The sequence below is a fragment of the Arachis hypogaea genome, chromosome 4 (assembly GCF_003086295.3).
Source record: "Arachis hypogaea cultivar Tifrunner chromosome 4, arahy.Tifrunner.gnm2.J5K5, whole genome shotgun sequence".
NCBI classification, from domain to species: Eukaryota; Viridiplantae; Streptophyta; class Magnoliopsida; order Fabales; family Fabaceae; genus Arachis; species Arachis hypogaea.
In genome coordinates this window covers 46,383,658-46,390,404 of record NC_092039.1, presented here as the reverse complement: position 1 = coordinate 46,390,404, position 6,747 = coordinate 46,383,658, and the positions used below count along the sequence as shown (strand labels likewise).

At 38.6% G+C, this 6,747-nt stretch overlaps 1 non-coding gene across 1 annotated transcript; it reads right to left on the bottom strand.

Moving 5' to 3' along the window:
• Positions 1–6,163: 6,163 nt before the first annotated feature.
• Positions 6,164–6,271, bottom strand: LOC112799319 (small nucleolar RNA R71). Its single transcript, XR_003200894.1, has one exon. It is a non-coding gene; the product is annotated as a small nucleolar RNA R71 (small nucleolar RNA).
• Positions 6,272–6,747: the final 476 nt, after the last annotated feature.

Here is a 6,747-nt window from a genome sequence, read left to right as displayed (position 1 = left end):
CCCACACCTTATATCTGAATTCTGTAAGAGTTACCTTAAATGGGAGTGATTGTGAGGGGTACGTTCTGTTAGCGGCTAGCTCGAATGACAGTGAACTCAGTTTAGAACAAATCTGAGTGGTGAAGGAATTTCCTGATGTTTTCTCGGATGACATACCTGAGTTTCCTCCTCAGTGAGAGATAGAATTCAGCATTGAACTAGTACCTGGAACTGGACCGATTTTCATAGCACCGTACCGGATGTCACCACTAGAACTTGCGGAGTTGATGAAGCAGTTGGATGAGCTACTTGGAAAGAAGGTTATTCGTCCTAGTGCATCACCTTGGGGAGCTCCGGTATTACTGGTAAAGAAGAAAGATGGTGGAATAAGGCTTTGCATAGATTATCAACAGCTAAATAAAGTTACTATCAAGGATAAGTATCCACTTCCACTAATTGATGATTTGATGGATCAACTAAAAGGTGCAACTGTGTTCTCAAAGATTGGCTTGCGATTGAGTCATCACCAAATTCGAGTAAGCGAGCCAGATATACTAAAGACTGTGTTCAAGATTTAGAAAAGATGATGATGCTGAGACATATGGGGGCAGAAGAACCAGAAGCTGTGAGACAAGATGGTAGTGGTCCATGGAGGTACAAGAACAAAATTTGTGTGCCTAACTCTAGAAAATTACGACAAAGAATTATTGCAGATGCTCACCAAAGTAGATTTCCTATACATCCTGGAGTGACAAAGATGTATCAAGATTTGAAACAAATGTTCTGGTGGCTGGGCTTAAAGAAAGAGGTAGCTGATTGTGTTTCAAAATATATAACCTGCTAGAAGGTGAAGGTGGAACATCAGAAGCCGTCAAGAACCTTGCAACCCTTAGAAATACCACAATGGAAATGGGAGCAGATCACTATGGATTTTATCACGAGATTGCCAAGAACCTCAACAGAACGTGATGCCATTTGGGTGATTGTAGACAGGTTGACAAAATCAGCGTGTTTCTTTCCGATTCTAGTTTACTATACTTTAGAAAGGCTAGAACGAATATATATTCAAGAAATCGTACGACTGCATGGGTGATGATCGGGAATTACGTCGGAAGAGAATTTCTCAATGAAGTTGCGTTGCAAGTATAGCTCTACCAACAACAATCCTCGAGGATCAAATTTAGAAAGGAATTGGTTGTCACAAGTTCAAGTGTTCAACCCCAATAAAATAACCAAAGTATTCAAACTTCGGGTCATCTCACAAGGAATGGGAAAATATGTGCTTCAACATTGGTTAGAAATCCAGGGTTGTAAATCATGAGCGAGAAAGTAAACTAGGAATCTTAGCATACAAGTAATCTTAAAGTGCAAAGAACTAATTCAAATAACTAAACAAGATGTGAGTAATTTCAACTAAGAAGACAACATTTAATTTAATTCTACTCTCAACTAAACAATAGCTACAACTAAAGCAAGACAATTGAGAAATTAGGTTTTCAAATATGAATAATAAAAGCAACTCTTGGCTAGGCATGGGAATTGGGGTCACTATCCTTGTCTAATAACCATATCTTGACAATTATGAGGAGCCAAACCCACTAAGTCTACTTCTATACTTGAAGTAAGTTAAATGGTTTGGTCAGCATCAACCCATAAGGTCTAACCTCACTACTAATTAACCTAGTAGTAGGCTAGTGTCAATGGCTATCAAATTGACCACTAAGGGCTCTCAAATCATCAAATCCATTAGACCCAATGACTCAAGTTTACCCAATTCCCTTGGCCTAAGCCAAGAGTAAAAAGAACTACTCCATAATCAAGGTAAACAATTCATCAAACACATGGTAAGCATTAACAAAAGACATGTTCAAATTGCAATTGGATTGAAATTAACAAATACCCACTAACAAATATCAACAAACAATCACTCAAACAACACAATTAAGCATAGAAATCATCAATGTAACATCAACAAGTCAAGATTCACAACATTCATGCAATAGGTATAAAGTGACAAGTGACAAGAATTCATAAACCAACACAAGATCTAAGCAAAATTATACTAAGGAATTCAAATTAAACAATCAAAACTAGTAATTAACAAGATCCAATCCAGAATTCAACAAGGGAAGATCAAATTAAAGCTAGATCAAGAGAAGAACAAGGGTTTCTCTCTCTAGAAGAACAAAAGAACCCCCAAAAAACTAGAAAATGTGTCTTAGTGTAAAATGATTGATCCCCCCTTCTCCCTAGCATCCTTGGGTCTGCAGAAACAGCTTGAAATTGGGCTTAATGAGCCTCAGAAATTTCCAGGCATGATTTTCTTTAATGAGGTCACATGTAGCTTCCCGCGCGTACGCGTGATGAGCGGATAATTTGTACGCTTTTTGGCATTGTTTTTAGTATGTTTTTAGTATGATCTAGTTAGTTTTTAGTATATTTTTATTAGTTTTTAGTTAAAATTCACTTTTCTAGACTTTACCATGAGTTTGTGTGTTTTTCTGTGATTTCAGATATTTTCTGGCTGAAATTAAGGGACCTGAGCAAAAATCTGATTCAGAGACTAAAAAGGACTGCAGATGCTGTTGGATTCTGACCTCCCTGCACTCGAAGTGGATTTTCTGGAGCTACAGAAGCCCAATTGGCGCGCTCTCAACGGCGTTGGAAAGTAGACATCCTGGGCTTTCCAGCAATATATGATAGTTTATACTTTGCTCAAGATTTGATAGCCCAAACCGGCGTACAAAGTCACCCTCAGAAATCCCAGCGTTAAACGCCGGAACTGGCACCAAAATGGGAGTTAAACGCCCAAACTGGCACAAAAGCTGGCGTTTAACTCCAAGAAGAGTCTCTACACGAAAATGCTTCAATGCTCAGCCTAAGCACACACCAAGTGGGCCCGGAAGTGGATTTTTATGTCATTTACTCATCTCTGTAAACCTTAGGCTACTAGTTTTCTATAAGTAGGACCTTTTACTATTGTATTTTCATCTGGGTAGCTATCCTTGTTCTTATGCTATCTTAGATCATTGGGAGGCTGGCCATTCGGCCATGCCTAGACCTTGTTCTTATGTATTTTCAACGGTGGAGTTTCTACACACCATAGATTAAGGTGTGGAGCTCTGCTGTACCTCGAGTATTAATGCAATTACTATTGTTCTTCTATTCAATTCCGCTTGTTCTTGTTCTAAGATATCACTTGTTCTTCAACTTGATGAATGTGATGATCCGTGACACTCATCATCATTCTCACCTATGAACGTGTGCCTGACAACCACCTCCGTTCTACCTTCGATTGGGTGAATATCTCTTGGATTCCTGATACACGATGCATGGTTGATCGCCTGACAACCGAGTGCTCACCTGACAACTGAGCCAGCCATTCCATGAGATCAGAGTCTTCGTGGTATAGGCTAGAACTGATGGCGGAATTCAAGAGAATCCGGAAGGTCTAACCTTGTCTATGGTATTCTGAGTAGGATTCAATGATTGAATGACTGTGACGTGCTTCAAACTCCTGAAGACGGGGCGTTAGTGACAGACGCAAAAGAATCACTGGATTCTATTCCGGCCTGATCGAGAACCGACAGATGGATAGTCGTGCCGTGACAGGGTACGTTGAACATTTCCACTGAGAGGATGGGAGGTAGCCACTGACAACGGTGAAACCCTTGCTTAAGCTTGCCATGGAAAGGAGTAAGAAGGATTGGATGAAGACAGTAGGAAAGCAGAGAGACGGAAGGGAAGGCATCTTCATACGCTTATCTGAAATTCCTACCAATGAATTACATAAGTATCTCTATCCTTATCTTTATGTTTTATGCGTTTATCACCATACCCATTTGAGTTTGCCTGACTAAGATTTACAAGGTGACCATAGCTTGCTTCATACCAACAATCTCTGTGGGATCGACCCTTACTCGCGTAAGGTTTATTACTTGGACGACCCAGTACACTTGCTGGTTAGTTGTGCGAAGTTGTAGTGATCACAATTTCGTGCACCAAGTTTTTGGCGCCGTTGCCGGGGATTGTTGAGTTTGGACAACTGACGGTTCATCTTGTTGCTTAGATTAGGTATTTTTTATTTCGGAATTCTTGAAGATAAATTCTAGAGTTTCATGATGATTTGTTGAAGTCTGGCTGGCTGTGAAGCCATGTCTAATTTCATTGGACCGAGGTTTCAACTTATCATCACAAGAGCTTGTTGATTTCTATCAATCTTGCTGTTGGAGCAGTGATCTGCTAAGGCTTGGCTGGCCATTGGCCATGTCTAGTGTTTTGGACCGAAGCTTTCCTTGAAAGCTTGGCTGGCTGTGAAGCCATGTCTAATTCCTGGACCGGAGTCTTAGACTAAACATTGCATGATTCCTGGAGTTCTCATTAAGAATTTTGATACCTTTATCTTCTTTTATCACTTAATTTTCGAAAAAGCACAAAAAAATTACAAAATCATAAAATCCAAAAATATTTCTTGTTCAAGTCTAGAGTCTCATGTTAAGTTTGGTGTCAATTGCATGCTTTCATTCATGTGTCTTAAGGATCTTCAAGTAATTCTTGATGATTTCTTACTCTAATCTTTAAATTCTCTTGACTTGAGCGTTTTGTGTGTCTCATATGCATTCTCATTAGTGTCAGTAGTATACAAACTGCTAAGTTTGGTGTCCTGCATGCATTGATATTTGATTCTTGTTGCATTTTGATTTTTCCTTATTATTAAAAATCCAAATATATTTTTAATTTGTGTCTTCTCAAGTCAATAATACAGAGAATTGAAGATTCAGAACATACAGCAGAGGAATTACACAGAAAAAGCTGGGCGTTCAAAACGCACAGTGAAGAAGGACAGACTGGCGTTTAAACGCCAGCCAGGGTACCTGGTTGGGCGTTTAACGCCCAAAAGGGTATAGTTTTGGGCGTTAAACGCCAGAATGTGCACCATTCTGGGCGTTTAACGCCAGGATGGCACAAGAAGGAAGATTTTGTTTTTAATGCAGATTTTTTTTCAGTTTTCAAACTTTTTCAAAATCAAATCTTTTTCAAATCATATCTTTTCAATCATAGTTTTCAAAATCAATTTCTTTCTATTTTTAAAAAATACTTGCTACCAATTAATGATTTGATTCAACATTTCAAGTATGTAGCCTTTTCTGTTGAGAAAGGTTTAATGTTTGAATCATATCTTTTCTTGATAGCCAAGTCATTAATTTTCAAAATCAAATCTTTTAAAATGTTTTTCAAATCATATCTTCTCAATCACATCTTTTTAAAACCAATCATATCTTCTTAACTACATCTTTTTCAAAATAGTTTTCAATCAAATCTTTTTGATTTCTAATTTCAAAATCTTTTTCAAAAATCACTTGATTTCTTTTCCACTTTCATTTTCGAAAATCAATTAGTGTTTTTTTTAAAAATGTTTTCAAAATCTTTTACTTAATTTTCGAAAATTACTTCCCTTCTTCTCACATCCTTCTATTTATGGACTAACACTATTCCTTAATGCAAAATTCGAACTCCATCTTCTTTGATAAGTTCGAATTTTCTACTTCTGTCTTCTATTTTTCTTTTCCTCTGACACCTCAAGGAATCTCTATACTGTGACATAGAGGATTCCACATTTTCTTGTTCCCTTCTCTTTCTTATGAGCAGGAGCAAAGACAAAAGCATTCTTGTTGAGGCTGATCCTGAACCTGAAAGGACCTTGAAGAGAAAGCTAAGAGAAGCCAAAGCACAACTCTCTGTAGAGGACCTAACAGAAATCTTCAAAGAAGAAGAACCTATGGCAGCCGAAAACAACAACAATGCCAACAATGCAAGGAAGGTGCTGGGTGACTTTACTGCACCTACTCCCGATTTCTATGGGAGAAGCATCTCTATCCCTGCCATTGGAGCAAACAACTTTGAGCTTAAGCCTCAATTAGTTTCTCTAATGCAACAGAATTGCAAGTTCCATGGACTTCCATTGGAAGATCCTCATCAGTTTTTAGCTGAATTCTTGCAAATCTGTGACACTGTCAAGACTAATGGGGTTGACCCTGAGGTCTACAGACTTGTGCTATTCCCTTTTGCTGTAAGAGACAGAGCTAGGACATGGTTGGACTCACAACCTAAAGAAAGCCTGGACTCTTGGGAAAAGCTAGTCAATGCCTTCTTGGCAAAGTTCTTTCCACCTCAAAAATTGAGTAAGCTTAGAGTGGAAGTCCAAACCTTCAGACAGAAGGAAGGAGAATCCCTCTATGAAGCTTGGGAAAGATACAAACAATTAATCAGAAAGTGTCCTTCTGATATGCTTTCTGAATGGAGCATCATAGGTATTTTCTATGATGGTCTCTCTGAACTATCCAAAATGTCTTTGGATAGCTCTGCTGGAGGATCTCTTCATCTGAAGAAGACGCCTACAGAAGCTCAAGAGCTGATTGAAATGGTTGCAAATAACCAATTCATGTACACTTCTGAAAGAAATCCTGTGAATAATGGGACTAGTCAAAAGAAAGGAGTTCTTGAGATTGACACTCTGAATGCCATATTGGCTCAGAACAAAATATTGACTCAACAAGTCAATATGATTTCTCAAAGTCTGTCTGGAATGCAAAATGCACCAAGCAGTACTAAGGAGGCTTCATCTGAGGAAGAAGCCTATGATCCTGAGAACCCTTCAATGGAAGAGGTGAATTACATGGGAGAATCCTATGGAAACACCTATAATCCTTCATGGAGAAATCATCCAAATTTCTCATGGAAGGATCAACAGAGACCTCAACAAGGTTT